General features: G+C 55.4%; 22 non-coding genes across 22 annotated transcripts; all 22 read right to left on the minus strand.

Moving 5' to 3' along the window:
* Positions 1–126: 126 nt before the first annotated feature.
* LOC126163948 (5S ribosomal RNA) lies at positions 127–245 on the minus strand. Its single transcript, XR_007535368.1, has one exon. It is a non-coding gene; the product is annotated as a 5S ribosomal RNA (ribosomal RNA).
* An 854-nt stretch (positions 246–1099) lies between these two features.
* On the minus strand, positions 1100–1218 carry LOC126163938 (5S ribosomal RNA). Its single transcript, XR_007535358.1, has one exon. It is a non-coding gene; the product is annotated as a 5S ribosomal RNA (ribosomal RNA).
* An 851-nt stretch (positions 1219–2069) lies between these two features.
* Positions 2070–2188, minus strand: LOC126163599 (5S ribosomal RNA). The gene has a single exon (XR_007535274.1). It is a non-coding gene; the product is annotated as a 5S ribosomal RNA (ribosomal RNA).
* Positions 2189–3020: 832 nt separating this feature from the next.
* Positions 3021–3139, minus strand: LOC126163945 (5S ribosomal RNA). The gene has a single exon (XR_007535365.1). It is a non-coding gene; the product is annotated as a 5S ribosomal RNA (ribosomal RNA).
* An 832-nt stretch (positions 3140–3971) lies between these two features.
* On the minus strand, positions 3972–4090 carry LOC126163957 (5S ribosomal RNA). Its single transcript, XR_007535376.1, has one exon. It is a non-coding gene; the product is annotated as a 5S ribosomal RNA (ribosomal RNA).
* An 832-nt stretch (positions 4091–4922) lies between these two features.
* LOC126163968 (5S ribosomal RNA) lies at positions 4923–5041 on the minus strand. The gene has a single exon (XR_007535387.1). It is a non-coding gene; the product is annotated as a 5S ribosomal RNA (ribosomal RNA).
* An 832-nt stretch (positions 5042–5873) lies between these two features.
* Positions 5874–5992, minus strand: LOC126163979 (5S ribosomal RNA). Its single transcript, XR_007535397.1, has one exon. It is a non-coding gene; the product is annotated as a 5S ribosomal RNA (ribosomal RNA).
* Positions 5993–6824: 832 nt separating this feature from the next.
* On the minus strand, positions 6825–6943 carry LOC126163990 (5S ribosomal RNA). Its single transcript, XR_007535401.1, has one exon. It is a non-coding gene; the product is annotated as a 5S ribosomal RNA (ribosomal RNA).
* An 832-nt stretch (positions 6944–7775) lies between these two features.
* LOC126164001 (5S ribosomal RNA) lies at positions 7776–7894 on the minus strand. Its single transcript, XR_007535402.1, has one exon. It is a non-coding gene; the product is annotated as a 5S ribosomal RNA (ribosomal RNA).
* An 832-nt stretch (positions 7895–8726) lies between these two features.
* Positions 8727–8845, minus strand: LOC126164013 (5S ribosomal RNA). Its single transcript, XR_007535403.1, has one exon. It is a non-coding gene; the product is annotated as a 5S ribosomal RNA (ribosomal RNA).
* An 832-nt stretch (positions 8846–9677) lies between these two features.
* On the minus strand, positions 9678–9796 carry LOC126164024 (5S ribosomal RNA). The gene has a single exon (XR_007535404.1). It is a non-coding gene; the product is annotated as a 5S ribosomal RNA (ribosomal RNA).
* Positions 9797–10623: 827 nt separating this feature from the next.
* On the minus strand, positions 10624–10742 carry LOC126164037 (5S ribosomal RNA). Its single transcript, XR_007535405.1, has one exon. It is a non-coding gene; the product is annotated as a 5S ribosomal RNA (ribosomal RNA).
* An 832-nt stretch (positions 10743–11574) lies between these two features.
* Positions 11575–11693, minus strand: LOC126164049 (5S ribosomal RNA). Its single transcript, XR_007535406.1, has one exon. It is a non-coding gene; the product is annotated as a 5S ribosomal RNA (ribosomal RNA).
* Positions 11694–12525: 832 nt separating this feature from the next.
* On the minus strand, positions 12526–12644 carry LOC126164062 (5S ribosomal RNA). The gene has a single exon (XR_007535409.1). It is a non-coding gene; the product is annotated as a 5S ribosomal RNA (ribosomal RNA).
* An 832-nt stretch (positions 12645–13476) lies between these two features.
* LOC126164073 (5S ribosomal RNA) lies at positions 13477–13595 on the minus strand. The gene has a single exon (XR_007535410.1). It is a non-coding gene; the product is annotated as a 5S ribosomal RNA (ribosomal RNA).
* An 827-nt stretch (positions 13596–14422) lies between these two features.
* On the minus strand, positions 14423–14541 carry LOC126164085 (5S ribosomal RNA). The gene has a single exon (XR_007535411.1). It is a non-coding gene; the product is annotated as a 5S ribosomal RNA (ribosomal RNA).
* An 832-nt stretch (positions 14542–15373) lies between these two features.
* Positions 15374–15492, minus strand: LOC126164096 (5S ribosomal RNA). The gene has a single exon (XR_007535412.1). It is a non-coding gene; the product is annotated as a 5S ribosomal RNA (ribosomal RNA).
* An 832-nt stretch (positions 15493–16324) lies between these two features.
* Positions 16325–16443, minus strand: LOC126164107 (5S ribosomal RNA). Its single transcript, XR_007535413.1, has one exon. It is a non-coding gene; the product is annotated as a 5S ribosomal RNA (ribosomal RNA).
* An 832-nt stretch (positions 16444–17275) lies between these two features.
* On the minus strand, positions 17276–17394 carry LOC126164118 (5S ribosomal RNA). Its single transcript, XR_007535414.1, has one exon. It is a non-coding gene; the product is annotated as a 5S ribosomal RNA (ribosomal RNA).
* Positions 17395–18221: 827 nt separating this feature from the next.
* Positions 18222–18340, minus strand: LOC126164130 (5S ribosomal RNA). The gene has a single exon (XR_007535415.1). It is a non-coding gene; the product is annotated as a 5S ribosomal RNA (ribosomal RNA).
* An 832-nt stretch (positions 18341–19172) lies between these two features.
* On the minus strand, positions 19173–19291 carry LOC126164142 (5S ribosomal RNA). Its single transcript, XR_007535416.1, has one exon. It is a non-coding gene; the product is annotated as a 5S ribosomal RNA (ribosomal RNA).
* Positions 19292–20123: 832 nt separating this feature from the next.
* Positions 20124–20242, minus strand: LOC126164153 (5S ribosomal RNA). Its single transcript, XR_007535417.1, has one exon. It is a non-coding gene; the product is annotated as a 5S ribosomal RNA (ribosomal RNA).
* Between the last annotated feature and the right edge of the window lie 495 nt (positions 20243–20737).

Below are 20737 nucleotides of genomic sequence, written 5' to 3' on the forward strand. Positions count from 1 at the left end.
AGTTAATTACTGCATTATCGTACCATTACAGTAGTTTAAACGGTTTAAGGAAGCATCTTTGTCACAACAGAAAGGTAGTTTGAAAATTGGGCTGGCGACATAACAAAAAAAAAAAAACAGGAAGGGAGCCAACAGCACCCGGGTTTCCCAAGCGGTCACCCATCCAAGTACTAGCAGGGCCCGATGATGCTTAACTTCGGTGATCGGACGAGAACCGGTGTATTCATCATGGTATCGCCGTTGGCGCTCATCTAATGTAGGAGCACGGCAGAATTCGCGTTCGGCTTTTCTCCCAACACACAAAATGTTAGTTTTCGGCCGCATTTGACGAAAGCGCTTCCTTCCGCAACCGCCAGTTCCTCGAGGACGGCGCGGGGAGGCGCGCCCGGCGTCCCAGCAGAGTGACGGCCGAATTGGCGGGCGCACCGCCGCGTGTGTGAGACGCACTGCTGCTCGTTGCACCCCCTGTCATTCGCTGGGCGCGTTCAGCCTTCGACACTAGCGGAGGACGGATCTTGTCCCTGGTGTTCAGCGGAGGGCCTGTGCGGGGTGTGGCAGTGTCGTGCTGGAGGGCCCACTGGTAGCGATGTGGGCTTCCTCGCCTCGCCTCGCCTCGCCTCGCCGCGCCTCACACCAGGTGTCTGCGTAGTTTGCAGTGCATTCGCACCATTCCTATCCCTGTCCCTGTCCCCGTCCCGACTTGTCCCGACTTTGCTCGACTGCCGCTCGCTGCCGCTCGGGTCGTGGTCCATATGACAGCGCAAGCACGAAAAACGTCTGCGGGACGAGACGAGACGAGACGAGACGAGACGACTAAGGAATAAATTCGTGGTTACAAATCAAATTTGGAACTCTACATTCCTACACAACAATAGGCGGTGACGTATTTCAGAAATCACCTGCCAATTCGTACTGTTTTGTCGTTTTCAAAGTCTTCTTGGCAAACTTGGTTAGCACATTCTCCCTCAAACTGAGTTAATTACTGCATTATCGTACCATTACAGTAGTTTAAACGGTTTAAGGAAGCATCTTTGTCACAACAGAAAGGTAGTTTGAAAATTGGGCTGGCGACATAACAAAAAAAAAAAAACAGGAAGGGAGCCAACAGCACCCGGGTTTCCCAGGCGGTCACCCATCCAAGTACTAGCAGGGCCCGATGATGCTTAACTTCGGTGATCGGACGAGAACCGGTGTATTCATCATGGTATCGCCGTTGGCGCTCATCTAATGTAGGAGCACGGCAGAATTCGCGTTCGGCTTTTCTCCCAACACACAAAATGTTAGTTTTCGGCCGCATTTGACGAAAGCGCTTCCTTCCGCAACCGCCAGTTCCTCGAGGACGGCGCGGGGAGGCGCGCCCGGCGTCCCAGCAGAGTGACGGCCGAATTGGCGGGCGCACCGCCGCGTGTGTGAGACGCACTGCTGCTCGTTGCACCCCCTGTCATTCGCTGGGCGCGTTCAGCCTTCGACACTAGCGGAGGACGCATCTTGTCCCTGGTGTTCAGCGGAGGGCCTGTGCGGGGTGTGGCAGTGTCGTGCTGGAGGGCCCACTGGTAGCGATGTGGGCTTCCTCGCCTCGCCTCGCCTCGCCTCGCCGCGCCTCACACCAGGTGTCTGCGTAGTTTGCAGTGCATTCGCACCATTCCTATCCCTGTCCCTGTCCCCGTCCCGACTTGTCCCGACTTTGCTCGACTGCCGCTCGCTGCCGCTCGGGTCGTGGTCCATATGACAGCGCAAGCACGAAAAACGTCTGCGGGACGAGACGAGACGAGACGAGACGAGACGACTAAGGAATAAATTCGTGGTTACAAATCAAATTTGGAACTCTACATTCCTACACAACAATAGGCGGTGACGTATTTCAGAAATCACCTGCCGATTCGTACTGTTTTGTCGTTTTCAAAGTCTTCTTGGCAAACTTGGTTAGCACATTCTCCCTCAAACTGAGTTAATTACTGCATTTTCGTACCATTACAGTAGTTTAAAAGGCTTAAGGAAGCATCTTTGTCACAACAGAAACGTAGTTTGAAAATTGGGCTGGCGACATAACAAAAAAACAAAAGGAAGGGAGCCAACAGCACCCGGGTTTCCCAGGCGGTCACCCATCCAAGTACTAGCCGGGCCCGATGATGCTTAACTACGGTGATCGGACGAGAACCGGTGTATTCATCATGGTATCGCCGTTGGCGCTCATCTAATGTAGGAGCACGGCAGAATTCGCGTTCGGCTTTTCTCCCAACACACAAAATGTTAGTTTTCGGCCGCATTTGACGAAAGCGCTTCCTTCCGCAACCGCCAGTTCCTCGAGGACGGCGCGGGGAGGCGCGCCCGGCGTCCCAGCAGAGCGACGGCCGAATTGGCGGGCGCACCGCCGCGTGTGTGAGACGCACTGCTGCTCGTTTCACCCCCTGTCATTCGCTGGGCGCGTGCAGCCTTCGACACTAGCGGAGGACGCATCTTGTCCCTGGTGTTCAGCGGAGCGCCTGTGCGGGGTGTGGCAGTGTCGTGCTGGAGGGCGCCACTGGTAGCGATGTGGGCTTCCTCGCCTCGCCTCGCCACGCCTCGCCTCACACCAGGTGTCTGCGTAGTTTGCAGTGCATTCGCACCATTCCTATCCCTGTCCCTGTCCCCGTCCCGACTTGTCCCGACTTTGCTCGACTGCCGCTCGCTGCCGCTCGGGTCGTGGTCCATATGACAGCGCAAGCACGACAAACGTCTGCGGGACGAGACGAGACGACTAAGGAATACATTCGTGGTTACAAATCAAATTTGGAACTCTACACTCCTACACAACAATAGGCGGTGACGTATTTCAGAAATCACCTGCCGATTCGTACTGTTTTGTCGTTTTCAAAGTCTTCTTGGCAAACTTGGTTAGCACATTCTCCCTCAAACTGAGTTAATTACTGCATTTTCGTACCATTACAGTAGTTTAAAAGGCTTAAGGAAGCATCTTTGTCACAACAGAAACGTAGTTTGAAAATTGGGCTGGCGACATAACAAAAAAACAAAAGGAAGGGAGCCAACAGCACCCGGGTTTCCCAGGCGGTCACCCATCCAAGTACTAGCCGGGCCCGATGATGCTTAACTACGGTGATCGGACGAGAACCGGTGTATTCATCATGGTATGGCCGTTGGCGCTCATCTAATGTAGGAGCACGGCAGAATTCGCGTTCGGCTTTTCTCCCAACACACAAAATGTTAGTTTTCGGCCGCATTTGACGAAAGCGCTTCCTTCCGCAACCGCCAGTTCCTCGAGGACGGCGCGGGGAGGCGCGCCCGGCGTCCCAGCAGAGCGACGGCCGAATTGGCGGGCGCACCGCCGCGTGTGTGAGACGCACTGCTGCTCGTTGCACCCCCTGTCATTCGCTGGGCGCGTGCAGCCTTCGACACTAGCGGAGGACGCATCTTGTCCCTGGTGTTCAGCGGAGCGCCTGTGCGGGGTGTGGCAGTGTCGTGCTGGAGGGCGCCACTGGTAGCGATGTGGGCTTCCTCGCCTCGCCTCGCCACGTCTCGCCTCACACCAGGTGTCTGCGTAGTTTGCAGTGCATTCGCACCATTCCTATCCCTGTCCCTGTCCCCGTCCCGACTTGTCCCGACTTTGCTCGACTGCCGCTCGCTGCCGCTCGGGTCGTGGTCCATATGACAGCGCAAGCACGACAAACGTCTGCGGGACGAGACGAGACGACTAAGGAATACATTCGTGGTTACAAATCAAATTTGGAACTCTACACTCCTACACAACAATAGGCGGTGACGTATTTCAGAAATCACCTGCCGATTCGTACTGTTTTGTCGTTTTCAAAGTCTTCTTGGCAAACTTGGTTAGCACATTCTCCCTCAAACTGAGTTAATTACTGCATTTTCGTACCATTACAGTAGTTTAAAAGGCTTAAGGAAGCATCTTTGTCACAACAGAAACGTAGTTTGAAAATTGGGCTGGCGACATAACAAAAAAACAAAAGGAAGGGAGCCAACAGCACCCGGGTTTCCCAGGCGGTCACCCATCCAAGTACTAGCCGGGCCCGATGATGCTTAACTACGGTGATCGGACGAGAACCGGTGTATTCATCATGGTATGGCCGTTGGCGCTCATCTAATGTAGGAGCACGGCAGAATTCGCGTTCGGCTTTTCTCCCAACACACAAAATGTTAGTTTTCGGCCGCATTTGACGAAAGCGCTTCCTTCCGCAACCGCCAGTTCCTCGAGGACGGCGCGGGGAGGCGCGCCCGGCGTCCCAGCAGAGCGACGGCCGAATTGGCGGGCGCACCGCCGCGTGTGTGAGACGCACTGCTGCTCGTTGCACCCCCTGTCATTCGCTGGGCGCGTGCAGCCTTCGACACTAGCGGAGGACGCATCTTGTCCCTGGTGTTCAGCGGAGCGCCTGTGCGGGGTGTGGCAGTGTCGTGCTGGAGGGCGCCACTGGTAGCGATGTGGGCTTCCTCGCCTCGCCTCGCCACGTCTCGCCTCACACCAGGTGTCTGCGTAGTTTGCAGTGCATTCGCACCATTCCTATCCCTGTCCCTGTCCCCGTCCCGACTTGTCCCGACTTTGCTCGACTGCCGCTCGCTGCCGCTCGGGTCGTGGTCCATATGACAGCGCAAGCACGACAAACGTCTGCGGGACGAGACGAGACGACTAAGGAATACATTCGTGGTTACAAATCAAATTTGGAACTCTACACTCCTACACAACAATAGGCGGTGACGTATTTCAGAAATCACCTGCCGATTCGTACTGTTTTGTCGTTTTCAAAGTCTTCTTGGCAAACTTGGTTAGCACATTCTCCCTCAAACTGAGTTAATTACTGCATTTTCGTACCATTACAGTAGTTTAAAAGGCTTAAGGAAGCATCTTTGTCACAACAGAAACGTAGTTTGAAAATTGGGCTGGCGACATAACAAAAAAACAAAAGGAAGGGAGCCAACAGCACCCGGGTTTCCCAGGCGGTCACCCATCCAAGTACTAGCCGGGCCCGATGATGCTTAACTACGGTGATCGGACGAGAACCGGTGTATTCATCATGGTATGGCCGTTGGCGCTCATCTAATGTAGGAGCACGGCAGAATTCGCGTTCGGCTTTTCTCCCAACACACAAAATGTTAGTTTTCGGCCGCATTTGACGAAAGCGCTTCCTTCCGCAACCGCCAGTTCCTCGAGGACGGCGCGGGGAGGCGCGCCCGGCGTCCCAGCAGAGCGACGGCCGAATTGGCGGGCGCACCGCCGCGTGTGTGAGACGCACTGCTGCTCGTTGCACCCCCTGTCATTCGCTGGGCGCGTGCAGCCTTCGACACTAGCGGAGGACGCATCTTGTCCCTGGTGTTCAGCGGAGCGCCTGTGCGGGGTGTGGCAGTGTCGTGCTGGAGGGCGCCACTGGTAGCGATGTGGGCTTCCTCGCCTCGCCTCGCCACGTCTCGCCTCACACCAGGTGTCTGCGTAGTTTGCAGTGCATTCGCACCATTCCTATCCCTGTCCCTGTCCCCGTCCCGACTTGTCCCGACTTTGCTCGACTGCCGCTCGCTGCCGCTCGGGTCGTGGTCCATATGACAGCGCAAGCACGACAAACGTCTGCGGGACGAGACGAGACGACTAAGGAATACATTCGTGGTTACAAATCAAATTTGGAACTCTACACTCCTACACAACAATAGGCGGTGACGTATTTCAGAAATCACCTGCCGATTCGTACTGTTTTGTCGTTTTCAAAGTCTTCTTGGCAAACTTGGTTAGCACATTCTCCCTCAAACTGAGTTAATTACTGCATTTTCGTACCATTACAGTAGTTTAAAAGGCTTAAGGAAGCATCTTTGTCACAACAGAAACGTAGTTTGAAAATTGGGCTGGCGACATAACAAAAAAACAAAAGGAAGGGAGCCAACAGCACCCGGGTTTCCCAGGCGGTCACCCATCCAAGTACTAGCCGGGCCCGATGATGCTTAACTACGGTGATCGGACGAGAACCGGTGTATTCATCATGGTATGGCCGTTGGCGCTCATCTAATGTAGGAGCACGGCAGAATTCGCGTTCGGCTTTTCTCCCAACACACAAAATGTTAGTTTTCGGCCGCATTTGACGAAAGCGCTTCCTTCCGCAACCGCCAGTTCCTCGAGGACGGCGCGGGGAGGCGCGCCCGGCGTCCCAGCAGAGCGACGGCCGAATTGGCGGGCGCACCGCCGCGTGTGTGAGACGCACTGCTGCTCGTTGCACCCCCTGTCATTCGCTGGGCGCGTGCAGCCTTCGACACTAGCGGAGGACGCATCTTGTCCCTGGTGTTCAGCGGAGCGCCTGTGCGGGGTGTGGCAGTGTCGTGCTGGAGGGCGCCACTGGTAGCGATGTGGGCTTCCTCGCCTCGCCTCGCCACGTCTCGCCTCACACCAGGTGTCTGCGTAGTTTGCAGTGCATTCGCACCATTCCTATCCCTGTCCCTGTCCCCGTCCCGACTTGTCCCGACTTTGCTCGACTGCCGCTCGCTGCCGCTCGGGTCGTGGTCCATATGACAGCGCAAGCACGACAAACGTCTGCGGGACGAGACGAGACGACTAAGGAATACATTCGTGGTTACAAATCAAATTTGGAACTCTACACTCCTACACAACAATAGGCGGTGACGTATTTCAGAAATCACCTGCCGATTCGTACTGTTTTGTCGTTTTCAAAGTCTTCTTGGCAAACTTGGTTAGCACATTCTCCCTCAAACTGAGTTAATTACTGCATTTTCGTACCATTACAGTAGTTTAAAAGGCTTAAGGAAGCATCTTTGTCACAACAGAAACGTAGTTTGAAAATTGGGCTGGCGACATAACAAAAAAACAAAAGGAAGGGAGCCAACAGCACCCGGGTTTCCCAGGCGGTCACCCATCCAAGTACTAGCCGGGCCCGATGATGCTTAACTACGGTGATCGGACGAGAACCGGTGTATTCATCATGGTATGGCCGTTGGCGCTCATCTAATGTAGGAGCACGGCAGAATTCGCGTTCGGCTTTTCTCCCAACACACAAAATGTTAGTTTTCGGCCGCATTTGACGAAAGCGCTTCCTTCCGCAACCGCCAGTTCCTCGAGGACGGCGCGGGGAGGCGCGCCCGGCGTCCCAGCAGAGCGACGGCCGAATTGGCGGGCGCACCGCCGCGTGTGTGAGACGCACTGCTGCTCGTTGCACCCCCTGTCATTCGCTGGGCGCGTGCAGCCTTCGACACTAGCGGAGGACGCATCTTGTCCCTGGTGTTCAGCGGAGCGCCTGTGCGGGGTGTGGCAGTGTCGTGCTGGAGGGCGCCACTGGTAGCGATGTGGGCTTCCTCGCCTCGCCTCGCCACGCCTCGCCTCACACCAGGTGTCTGCGTAGTTTGCAGTGCATTCGCACCATTCCTATCCCTGTCCCTGTCCCCGTCCCGACTTGTCCCGACTTTGCTCGACTGCCGCTCGCTGCCGCTCGGGTCGTGGTCCATATGACAGCGCAAGCACGACAAACGTCTGCGGGACGAGACGAGACGACTAAGGAATACATTCGTGGTTACAAATCAAATTTGGAACTCTACACTCCTACACAACAATAGGCGGTGACGTATTTCAGAAATCACCTGCCGATTCGTACTGTTTTGTCGTTTTCAAAGTCTTCTTGGCAAACTTGGTTAGCACATTCTCCCTCAAACTGAGTTAATTACTGCATTTTCGTACCATTACAGTAGATTAAAAGGCTTAAGGAAGCATCTTTGTCACAACAGAAACGTAGTTTGAAAATTGGGCTGGCGACATAACAAAAAAACAAAAGGAAGGGAGCCAACAGCACCCGGGTTTCCCAGGCGGTCACCCATCCAAGTACTAGCCGGGCCCGATGATGCTTAACTACGGTGATCGGACGAGAACCGGTGTATTCATCATGGTATGGCCGTTGGCGCTCATCTAATGTAGGAGCACGGCAGAATTCGCGTTCGGCTTTTCTCCCAACACACAAAATGTTAGTTTTCGGCCGCATTTGACGAAAGCGCTTCCTTCCGCAACCGCCAGTTCCTCGAGGACGGCGCGGGGAGGCGCGCCCGGCGTCCCAGCAGAGCGACGGCCGAATTGGCGGGCGCACCGCCGCGTGTGTGAGACGCACTGCTGCTCGTTGCACCCCCTGTCATTCGCTGGGCGCGTGCAGCCTTCGACACTAGCGGAGGACGCATCTTGTCCCTGGTGTTCAGCGGAGCGCCTGTGCGGGGTGTGGCAGTGTCGTGCTGGAGGGCGCCACTGGTAGCGATGTGGGCTTCCTCGCCTCGCCTCGCCACGCCTCGCCTCACACCAGGTGTCTGCGTAGTTTGCAGTGCATTCGCACCATTCCTATCCCTGTCCCTGTCCCCGTCCCGACTTGTCCCGACTTTGCTCGACTGCCGCTCGCTGCCGCTCGGGTCGTGGTCCATATGACAGCGCAAGCACGACAAACGTCTGCGGGACGAGACGAGACGACTAAGGAATACATTCGTGGTTACAAATCAAATTTGGAACTCTACACTCCTACACAACAATAGGCGGTGACGTATTTCAGAAATCACCTGCCGATTCGTACTGTTTTGTCGTTTTCAAAGTCTTCTTGGCAAACTTGGTTAGCACATTCTCCCTCAAACTGAGTTAATTACTGCATTTTCGTACCATTACAGTAGATTAAAAGGCTTAAGGAAGCATCTTTGTCACAACAGAAACGTAGTTTGAAAATTGGGCTGGCGACATAACAAAAAAACAAAAGGAAGGGAGCCAACAGCACCCGGGTTTCCCAGGCGGTCACCCATCCAAGTACTAGCCGGGCCCGATGATGCTTAACTACGGTGATCGGACGAGAACCGGTGTATTCATCATGGTATGGCCGTTGGCGCTCATCTAATGTAGGAGCACGGCAGAATTCGCGTTCGGCTTTTCTCCCAACACACAAAATGTTAGTTTTCGGCCGCATTTGACGAAAGCGCTTCCTTCCGCAACCGCCAGTTCCTCGAGGACGGCGCGGGGAGGCGCGCCCTGCGTCCCAGCAGAGCGACGGCCGAATTGGCGGGCGCACCGCCGCGTGTGTGAGACGCACTGCTGCTCGTTGCACCCCCTGTCATTCGCTGGGCGCGTGCAGCCTTCGACACTAGCGGAGGACGCATCTTGTCCCTGGTGTTCAGCGGAGCGCCTGTGCGGGGTGTGGCAGTGTCGTGCTGGAGGGCGCCACTGGTAGCGATGTGGGCTTCCTCGCCTCGCCTCGCCACGCCTCGCCTCACACCAGGTGTCTGCGTAGTTTGCAGTGCATTCGCACCATTCCTATCCCTGTCCCTGTCCCCGTCCCGACTTGTCCCGACTTTGCTCGACTGCCGCTCGCTGCCGCTCGGGTCGTGGTCCATATGACAGCGCAAGCACGACAAACGTCTGCGGGACGAGACGAGACGACTAAGGAATACATTCGTGGTTACAAATCAAATTTGGAACTCTACACTCCTACACAACAATAGGCGGTGACGTATTTCAGAAATCACCTGCCGATTCGTACTGTTTTGTCGTTTTCAAAGTCTTCTTGGCAAACTTGGTTAGCACATTCTCCCTCAAACTGAGTTAATTACTGCATTTTCGTACCATTACAGTAGTTTAAAAGGCTTAAGGAAGCATCTTTGTCACAACAGAAACGTAGTTTGAAAATTGGGCTGGCGACATAACAAAAAAACAAAAGGAAGGGAGCCAACAGCACCCGGGTTTCCCAGGCGGTCACCCATCCAAGTACTAGCCGGGCCCGATGATGCTTAACTACGGTGATCGGACGAGAACCGGTGTATTCATCATGGTATGGCCGTTGGCGCTCATCTAATGTAGGAGCACGGCAGAATTCGCGTTCGGCTTTTCTCCCAACACACAAAATGTTAGTTTTCGGCCGCATTTGACGAAAGCGCTTCCTTCCGCAACCGCCAGTTCCTCGAGGACGGCGCGGGGAGGCGCGCCCGGCGTCCCAGCAGAGCGACGGCCGAATTGGCGGGCGCACCGCCGCGTGTGTGAGACGCACTGCTGCTCGTTGCACCCCCTGTCATTCGCTGGGCGCGTGCAGCCTTCGACACTAGCGGAGGACGCATCTTGTCCCTGGTGTTCAGCGGAGGGCCTGTGCGGGGTGTGGCAGTGTCGTGCTGGAGGGCGCCACTGGTAGCGATGTGGGCTTCCTCGCCTCGCCTCGCCTCGCCTCACACCAGGTGTCTGCGTAGTTTGCAGTGCATTCGCACCATTCCTATCCCTGTCCCTGTCCCCGTCCCGACTTGTCCCGACTTTGCTCGACTGCCGCTCGCTGCCGCTCGGGTCGTGGTCCATATGACAGCGCAAGCACGACAAACGTCTGCGGGACGAGACGAGACGACTAAGGAATACATTCGAGGTTACAAATCAAATTTGGAACTCTACACTTCTACACAACAATAGGCGGTGACGTATTTCAGAAATCACCTGCCGATTCGTACTGTTTTGTCGTTTTCAAAGTCTTCTTGGCAAACTTGGTTAGCACATTCTCCCTCAAACTGAGTTAATTACTGCATTTTCGTACCATTACAGTAGTTTAAAAGGCTTAAGGAAGCATCTTTGTCACAACAGAAACGTAGTTTGAAAATTGGGCTGGCGACATAACAAAAAAACAAAAGGAAGGGAGCCAACAGCACCCGGGTTTCCCAGGCGGTCACCCATCCAAGTACTAGCCGGGCCCGATGATGCTTAACTACGGTGATCGGACGAGAACCGGTGTATTCATCATGGTATGGCCGTTGGCGCTCATCTAATGTAGGAGCACGGCAGAATTCGCGTTCGGCTTTTCTCCCAACACACAAAATGTTAGTTTTCGGCCGCATTTGACGAAAGCGCTTCCTTCCGCAACCGCCAGTTCCTCGAGGACGGCGCGGGGAGGCGCGCCCGGCGTCCCAGCAGAGCGACGGCCGAATTGGCGGGCGCACCGCCGCGTGTGTGAGACGCACTGCTGCTCGTTGCACCCCCTGTCATTCGCTGGGCGCTTTCAGCCTTCGACACTAGCGGAGGACGCATCTTGTCCCTGGTGTTCAGCGGAGCGCCTGTGCGGGGTGTGGCAGTGTCGTGCTGGAGGGCGCCACTGGTAGCGATGTGGGCTTCCTCGCCTCGCCTCGCCACGCCTCGCCTCACACCAGGTGTCTGCGTAGTTTGCAGTGCATTCGCACCATTCCTATCCCTGTCCCTGTCCCCGTCCCGACTTGTCCCGACTTTGCTCGACTGCCGCTCGCTGCCGCTCGGGTCGTGGTCCATATGACAGCGCAAGCACGACAAACGTCTGCGGGACGAGACGAGACGACTAAGGAATACATTCGTGGTTACAAATCAAATTTGGAACTCTACACTCCTACACAACAATAGGCGGTGACGTATTTCAGAAATCACCTGCCGATTCGTACTGTTTTGTCGTTTTCAAAGTCTTCTTGGCAAACTTGGTTAGCACATTCTCCCTCAAACTGAGTTAATTACTGCATTTTCGTACCATTACAGTAGATTAAAAGGCTTAAGGAAGCATCTTTGTCACAACAGAAACGTAGTTTGAAAATTGGGCTGGCGACATAACAAAAAAACAAAAGGAAGGGAGCCAACAGCACCCGGGTTTCCCAGGCGGTCACCCATCCAAGTACTAGCCGGGCCCGATGATGCTTAACTACGGTGATCGGACGAGAACCGGTGTATTCATCATGGTATGGCCGTTGGCGCTCATCTAATGTAGGAGCACGGCAGAATTCGCGTTCGGCTTTTCTCCCAACACACAAAATGTTAGTTTTCGGCCGCATTTGACGAAAGCGCTTCCTTCCGCAACCGCCAGTTCCTCGAGGACGGCGCGGGGAGGCGCGCCCGGCGTCCCAGCAGAGCGACGGCCGAATTGGCGGGCGCACCGCCGCGTGTGTGAGACGCACTGCTGCTCGTTGCACCCCCTGTCATTCGCTGGGCGCGTGCAGCCTTCGACACTAGCGGAGGACGCATCTTGTCCCTGGTGTTCAGCGGAGCGCCTGTGCGGGGTGTGGCAGTGTCGTGCTGGAGGGCGCCACTGGTAGCGATGTGGGCTTCCTCGCCTCGCCTCGCCACGCCTCGCCTCACACCAGGTGTCTGCGTAGTTTGCAGTGCATTCGCACCATTCCTATCCCTGTCCCTGTCCCCGTCCCGACTTGTCCCGACTTTGCTCGACTGCCGCTCGCTGCCGCTCGGGTCGTGGTCCATATGACAGCGCAAGCACGACAAACGTCTGCGGGACGAGACGAGACGACTAAGGAATACATTCGTGGTTACAAATCAAATTTGGAACTCTACACTCCTACACAACAATAGGCGGTGACGTATTTCAGAAATCACCTGCCGATTCGTACTGTTTTGTCGTTTTCAAAGTCTTCTTGGCAAACTTGGTTAGCACATTCTCCCTCAAACTGAGTTAATTACTGCATTTTCGTACCATTACAGTAGATTAAAAGGCTTAAGGAAGCATCTTTGTCACAACAGAAACGTAGTTTGAAAATTGGGCTGGCGACATAACAAAAAAACAAAAGGAAGGGAGCCAACAGCACCCGGGTTTCCCAGGCGGTCACCCATCCAAGTACTAGCCGGGCCCGATGATGCTTAACTACGGTGATCGGACGAGAACCGGTGTATTCATCATGGTATGGCCGTTGGCGCTCATCTAATGTAGGAGCACGGCAGAATTCGCGTTCGGCTTTTCTCCCAACACACAAAATGTTAGTTTTCGGCCGCATTTGACGAAAGCGCTTCCTTCCGCAACCGCCAGTTCCTCGAGGACGGCGCGGGGAGGCGCGCCCTGCGTCCCAGCAGAGCGACGGCCGAATTGGCGGGCGCACCGCCGCGTGTGTGAGACGCACTGCTGCTCGTTGCACCCCCTGTCATTCGCTGGGCGCGTGCAGCCTTCGACACTAGCGGAGGACGCATCTTGTCCCTGGTGTTCAGCGGAGCGCCTGTGCGGGGTGTGGCAGTGTCGTGCTGGAGGGCGCCACTGGTAGCGATGTGGGCTTCCTCGCCTCGCCTCGCCACGCCTCGCCTCACACCAGGTGTCTGCGTAGTTTGCAGTGCATTCGCACCATTCCTATCCCTGTCCCTGTCCCCGTCCCGACTTGTCCCGACTTTGCTCGACTGCCGCTCGCTGCCGCTCGGGTCGTGGTCCATATGACAGCGCAAGCACGACAAACGTCTGCGGGACGAGACGAGACGACTAAGGAATACATTCGTGGTTACAAATCAAATTTGGAACTCTACACTCCTACACAACAATAGGCGGTGACGTATTTCAGAAATCACCTGCCGATTCGTACTGTTTTGTCGTTTTCAAAGTCTTCTTGGCAAACTTGGTTAGCACATTCTCCCTCAAACTGAGTTAATTACTGCATTTTCGTACCATTACAGTAGTTTAAAAGGCTTAAGGAAGCATCTTTGTCACAACAGAAACGTAGTTTGAAAATTGGGCTGGCGACATAACAAAAAAACAAAAGGAAGGGAGCCAACAGCACCCGGGTTTCCCAGGCGGTCACCCATCCAAGTACTAGCCGGGCCCGATGATGCTTAACTACGGTGATCGGACGAGAACCGGTGTATTCATCATGGTATGGCCGTTGGCGCTCATCTAATGTAGGAGCACGGCAGAATTCGCGTTCGGCTTTTCTCCCAACACACAAAATGTTAGTTTTCGGCCGCATTTGACGAAAGCGCTTCCTTCCGCAACCGCCAGTTCCTCGAGGACGGCGCGGGGAGGCGCGCCCGGCGTCCCAGCAGAGCGACGGCCGAATTGGCGGGCGCACCGCCGCGTGTGTGAGACGCACTGCTGCTCGTTGCACCCCCTGTCATTCGCTGGGCGCGTGCAGCCTTCGACACTAGCGGAGGACGCATCTTGTCCCTGGTGTTCAGCGGAGGGCCTGTGCGGGGTGTGGCAGTGTCGTGCTGGAGGGCGCCACTGGTAGCGATGTGGGCTTCCTCGCCTCGCCTCGCCTCGCCTCACACCAGGTGTCTGCGTAGTTTGCAGTGCATTCGCACCATTCCTATCCCTGTCCCTGTCCCCGTCCCGACTTGTCCCGACTTTGCTCGACTGCCGCTCGCTGCCGCTCGGGTCGTGGTCCATATGACAGCGCAAGCACGACAAACGTCTGCGGGACGAGACGAGACGACTAAGGAATACATTCGAGGTTACAAATCAAATTTGGAACTCTACACTTCTACACAACAATAGGCGGTGACGTATTTCAGAAATCACCTGCCGATTCGTACTGTTTTGTCGTTTTCAAAGTCTTCTTGGCAAACTTGGTTAGCACATTCTCCCTCAAACTGAGTTAATTACTGCATTTTCGTACCATTACAGTAGTTTAAAAGGCTTAAGGAAGCATCTTTGTCACAACAGAAACGTAGTTTGAAAATTGGGCTGGCGACATAACAAAAAAACAAAAGGAAGGGAGCCAACAGCACCCGGGTTTCCCAGGCGGTCACCCATCCAAGTACTAGCCGGGCCCGATGATGCTTAACTACGGTGATCGGACGAGAACCGGTGTATTCATCATGGTATGGCCGTTGGCGCTCATCTAATGTAGGAGCACGGCAGAATTCGCGTTCGGCTTTTCTCCCAACACACAAAATGTTAGTTTTCGGCCGCATTTGACGAAAGCGCTTCCTTCCGCAACCGCCAGTTCCTCGAGGACGGCGCGGGGAGGCGCGCCCGGCGTCCCAGCAGAGCGACGGCCGAATTGGCGGGCGCACCGCCGCGTGTGTGAGACGCACTGCTGCTCGTTGCACCCCCTGTCATTCGCTGGGCGCTTTCAGCCTTCGACACTAGCGGAGGACGCATCTTGTCCCTGGTGTTCAGCGGAGCGCCTGTGCGGGGTGTGGCAGTGTCGTGCTGGAGGGCGCCACTGGTAGCGATGTGGGCTTCCTCGCCTCGCCTCGCCACGCCTCGCCTCACACCAGGTGTCTGCGTAGTTTGCAGTGCATTCGCACCATTCCTATCCCTGTCCCTGTCCCCGTCCCGACTTGTCCCGACTTTGCTCGACTGCCGCTCGCTGCCGCTCGGGTCGTGGTCCATATGACAGCGCAAGCACGACAAACGTCTGCGGGACGAGACGAGACGACTAAGGAATACATTCGTGGTTACAAATCAAATTTGGAACTCTACACTCCTACACAACAATAGGCGGTGACGTATTTCAGAAATCACCTGCCGATTCGTACTGTTTTGTCGTTTTCAAAGTCTTCTTGGCAAACTTGGTTAGCACATTCTCCCTCAAACTGAGTTAATTACTGCATTTTCGTACCATTACAGTAGTTTAAAAGGCTTAAGGAAGCATCTTTGTCACAACAGAAACGTAGTTTGAAAATTGGGCTGGCGACATAACAAAAAAACAAAAGGAAGGGAGCCAACAGCACCCGGGTTTCCCAGGCGGTCACCCATCCAAGTACTAGCCGGGCCCGATGATGCTTAACTACGGTGATCGGACGAGAACCGGTGTATTCATCATGGTATGGCCGTTGGCGCTCATCTAATGTAGGAGCACGGCAGAATTCGCGTTCGGCTTTTCTCCCAACACACAAAATGTTAGTTTTCGGCCGCATTTGACGAAAGCGCTTCCTTCCGCAACCGCCAGTTCCTCGAGGACGGCGCGGGGAGGCGCGCCCGGCGTCCCAGCAGAGCGACGGCCGAATTGGCGGGCGCACCGCCGCGTGTGTGAGACGCACTGCTGCTCGTTGCACCCCCTGTCATTCGCTGGGCGCGTGCAGCCTTCGACACTAGCGGAGGACGCATCTTGTCCCTGGTGTTCAGCGGAGCGCCTGTGCGGGGTGTGGCAGTGTCGTGCTGGAGGGCGCCACTGGTAGCGATGTGGGCTTCCTCGCCTCGCCTCGCCACGCCTCGCCTCACACCAGGTGTCTGCGTAGTTTGCAGTGCATTCGCACCATTCCTATCCCTGTCCCTGTCCCCGTCCCGACTTGTCCCGACTTTGCTCGACTGCCGCTCGCTGCCGCTCGGGTCGTGGTCCATATGACAGCGCAAGCACGACAAACGTCTGCGGGACGAGACGAGACGACTAAGGAATACATTCGTGGTTACAAATCAAATTTGGAACTCTACACTCCTACACAACAATAGGCGGTGACGTATTTCAGAAATCACCTGCCGATTCGTACTGTTTTGTCGTTTTCAAAGTCTTCTTGGCAAACTTGGTTAGCACATTCTCCCTCAAACTGAGTTAATTACTGCATTTTCGTACCATTACAGTAGATTAAAAGGCTTAAGGAAGCATCTTTGTCACAACAGAAACGTAGTTTGAAAATTGGGCTGGCGACATAACAAAAAAACAAAAGGAAGGGAGCCAACAGCACCCGGGTTTCCCAGGCGGTCACCCATCCAAGTACTAGCCGGGCCCGATGATGCTTAACTACGGTGATCGGACGAGAACCGGTGTATTCATCATGGTATGGCCGTTGGCGCTCATCTAATGTAGGAGCACGGCAGAATTCGCGTTCGGCTTTTCTCCCAACACACAAAATGTTAGTTTTCGGCCGCATTTGACGAAAGCGCTTCCTTCCGCAACCGCCAGTTCCTCGAGGACGGCGCGGGGAGGCGCGCCCGGCGTCCCAGCAGAGCGACGGCCGAATTGGCGGGCGCACCGCCGCGTGTGTGAGACGCACTGCTGCTCGTTGCACCCCCTGTCATTCGCTGGGCGCGTGCAGCCTTCGACACTAGCGGAGGACGCATCTTGTCCCTGGTGTTCAGCGGAGCGCCTGTGCGGGGTGTGGCAGTGTCGTGCTGGAGGGCGCCACTGGTAGCGATGTGGGCTTCCTCGCCTCGCCTCGCCACGCCTCGCCTCACACCAGGTGTCTGCGTAGTTTGCAGTGCATTCGCACCATTCCTATCCCTGTCCCTGTCCCCGTCCCGACTTGTCCCGACTTTGCTCGACTGCCGCTCGCTGCCGCTCGGGTCGTGGTCCATATGACAGCGCAAGCACGACAAACGTCTGCGGGACGAGACGAGACGACTAAGGAATACATTCGTGGTTACAAATCAAATTTGGAACTCTACACTCCTACACAACAATAGGCGGTGACGTATTTCAGAAATCACCTGCCGATTCGTACTGTTTTGTCGTTTTCAAAGTCTTCTTGGCAAACTTGGTTAGCACATTCTCCCTCAAACTGAGTTAATTACTGCATTTTCGTACCATTACAGTAGTTTAAAAGGCTTAAGGAAGCATCTTTGTCACAACAGAAACGTAGTTTGAAAATTGGGCTGGCGACATAACAAAAAAACAAAAGGAAGGGAGCCAACAGCACCCGGGTTTCCCAGGCGGTCACCCATCCAAGTACTAGCCGGGCCCGATGATGCTTAACTACGGTGATCGGACGAGAACCGGTGTATTCATCATGGTATGGCCGTTGGCGCTCATCTAATGTAGGAGCACGGCAGAATTCGCGTTCGGCTTTTCTCCCAACACACAAAATGTTAGTTTTCGGCCGCATTTGACGAAAGCGCTTCCTTCCGCAACCGCCAGTTCCTCGAGGACGGCGCGGGGAGGCGCGCCCGGCGTCCCAGCAGAGCGACGGCCGAATTGGCGGGCGCACCGCCGCGTGTGTGAGACGCACTGCTGCTCGTTGCACCCCCTGTCATTCGCTGGGCGCGTGCAGCCTTCGACACTAGCGGAGGACGCATCTTGTCCCTGGTGTTCAGCGGAGGGCCTGTGCGGGGTGTGGCAGTGTCGTGCTGGAGGGCGCCACTGGTAGCGATGTGGGCTTCCTCGCCTCGCCTCGCCTCGCCTCACACCAGGTGTCTGCGTAGTTTGCAGTGCATTCGCACCATTCCTATCCCTGTCCCTGTCCCCGTCCCGACTTGTCCCGACTTTGCTCGACTGCCGCTCGCTGCCGCTCGGGTCGTGGTCCATATGACAGCGCAAGCACGACAAACGTCTGCGGGACGAGACGAGACGACTAAGGAATACATTCGTGGTTACAAATCAAATTTGGAACTCTACACTCCTACACAACAATAGGCGGTGACGTATTTCAGAAATCACCTGCCGATTCGTACTGTTTTGTCGTTTTCAAAGTCTTCTTGGCAAACTTGGTTAGCACATTCTCCCTCAAACTGAGTTAATTACTGCATTTTCGTACCATTACAGTAGTTTAAAAGGCTTAAGGAAGCATCTTTGTCACAACAGAAACGTAGTTTGAAAATTGGGCTGGCGACATAACAAAAAAACAAAAGGAAGGGAGCCAACAGCACCCGGGTTTCCCAGGCGGTCACCCATCCAAGTACTAGCCGGGCCCGATGATGCTTAACTACGGTGATCGGACGAGAACCGGTGTATTCATCATGGTATGGCCGTTGGCGCTCATCTAATGTAGGAGCACGGCAGAATTCGCGTTCGGCTTTTCTCCCAACACACAAAATGTTAGTTTTCGGCCGCATTTGACGAAAGCGCTTCCTTCCGCAACCGCCAGTTCCTCGAGGACGGCGCGGGGAGGCGCGCCCGGCGTCCCAGCAGAGCGACGGCCGAATTGGCGGGCGCACCGCCGCGTGTGTGAGACGCACTGCTGCTCGTTGCACCCCCTGTCATTCGCTGGGCGCGTGCAGCCTTCGACACTAGCGGAGGACGCATCTTGTCCCTGGTGTTCAGCGGAGCGCCTGTGCGGGGTGTGGCAGTGTCGTGCTGGAGGGCGCCACTGGTAGCGATGTGGGCTTCCTCGCCTCGCCTCGCCACGCCTCGCCTCACACCAGGTGTCTGCGTAGTTTGCAGTGCATTCGCACCATTCCTATCCCTGTCCCTGTCCCCGTCCCGACTTGTCCCGACTTTGCTCGACTGCCGCTCGCTGCCGCTCGGGTCGTGGTCCATATGACAGCGCAAGCACGACAAACGTCTGCGGGACGAGACGAGACGACTAAGGAATACATTCGTGGTTACAAATCAAATTTGGAACTCTACACTCCTACACAACAATAGGCGGTGACGTATTTCAGAAATCACCTGCCGATTCGTACTGTTTTGTCGTTTTCAAAGTCTTCTTGGCAAACTTGGTTAGCACATTCTCCCTCAAACTGAGTTAATTACTGCATTTTCGTACCATTACAGTAGTTTAAAAGGCTTAAGGAAGCATCTTTGTCACAACAGAAACGTAGTTTGAAAATTGGGCTGGCGACATAACAAAAAAACAAAAGGAAGGGAGCCAACAGCACCCGGGTTTCCCAGGCGGTCACCCATCCAAGTACTAGCCGGGCCCGATGATGCTTAACTACGGTGATCGGACGAGAACCGGTGTATTCATCATGGTATGGCCGTTGGCGCTCATCTAATGTAGGAGCACGGCAGAATTCGCGTTCGGCTTTTCTCCCAACACACAAAATGTTAGTTTTCGGCCGCATTTGACGAAAGCGCTTCCTTCCGCAACCGCCAGTTCCTCGAGGACGGCGCGGGGAGGCGCGCCCGGCGTCCCAGCAGAGCGACGGCCGAATTGGCGGGCGCACCGCCGCGTGTGTGAGACGCACTGCTGCTCGTTGCACCCCCTGTCATTCGCTGGGCGCGTGCAGCCTTCGACACTAGCGGAGGACGCATCTTGTCCCTGGTGTTCAGCGGAGCGCCTGTGCGGGGTGTGGCAGTGTCGTGCTGGAGGGCGCCACTGGTAGCGATGTGGGCTTCCTCGCCTCGCCTCGCCACGCCTCGCCTCACACCAGGTGTCTGCGTAGTTTGCAGTGCATTCGCACCATTCCTATCCCTGTCCCTGTCCCCGTCCCGACTTGTCCCGACTTTGCTCGACTGCCGCTCGCTGCCGCTCGGGTCGTGGTCCATATGACAGCGCAAGCACGACAAACGTCTGCGGGACGAGACGAGACGACTAAGGAATACATTCGTGGTTACAAATCAAATTTGGAACTCTACACTCCTACACAACAATAGGCGGTGACGTATTTCAGAAATCACCTGCCGATTCGTACTGTTTTGTCGTTTTCAAAGTCTTCTTGGCAAACTTGGTTAGCACATTCTCCCTCAAACTGAGTTAATTACTGCATTTTCGTACCATTACAGTAGATTAAAAGGCTTAAGGAAGCATCTTTGTCACAACAGAAACGTAGTTTGAAAATTGGGCTGGCGACATAACAAAAAAACAAAAGGAAGGGAGCCAACAGCACCCGGGTTTCCCAGGCGGTCACCCATCCAAGTACTAGCCGGGCCCGATGATGCTTAACTACGGTGATCGGACGAGAACCGGTGTATTCATCATGGTATGGCCGTTGGCGCTCATCTAATGTAGGAGCACGGCAGAATTCGCGTTCGGCTTTTCTCCCAACACACAAAATGTTAGTTTTCGGCCGCATTTGACGAAAGCGCTTCCTTCCGCAACCGCCAGTTCCTCGAGGACGGCGCGGGGAGGCGCGCCCGGCGTCCCAGCAGAGCGACGGCCGAATTGGCGGGCGCACCGCCGCGTGTGTGAGACGCACTGCTGCTCGTTGCACCCCCTGTCATTCGCTGGGCGCGTGCAGCCTTCGACACTAGCGGAGGACGCATCTTGTCCCTGGTGTTCAGCGGAGCGCCTGTGCGGGGTGTGGCAGTGTCGTGCTGGAGGGCGCCACTGGTAGCGATGTGGGCTTCCTCGCCTCGCCTCGCCACGCCTCGCCTCACACCAGGTGTCTGCGTAGTTTGCAGTGCATTCGCACCATTCCTATCCCTGTCCCTGTCCCCGTCCCGACTTGTCCCGACTTTGCTCGACTGCCGCTCGCTGCCGCTCGGGTCG

The sequence above is a fragment of the Schistocerca cancellata genome, chromosome 2, assembly GCF_023864275.1.
Source record: "Schistocerca cancellata isolate TAMUIC-IGC-003103 chromosome 2, iqSchCanc2.1, whole genome shotgun sequence".
Taxonomy (NCBI): domain Eukaryota; kingdom Metazoa; phylum Arthropoda; class Insecta; order Orthoptera; family Acrididae; genus Schistocerca; species Schistocerca cancellata.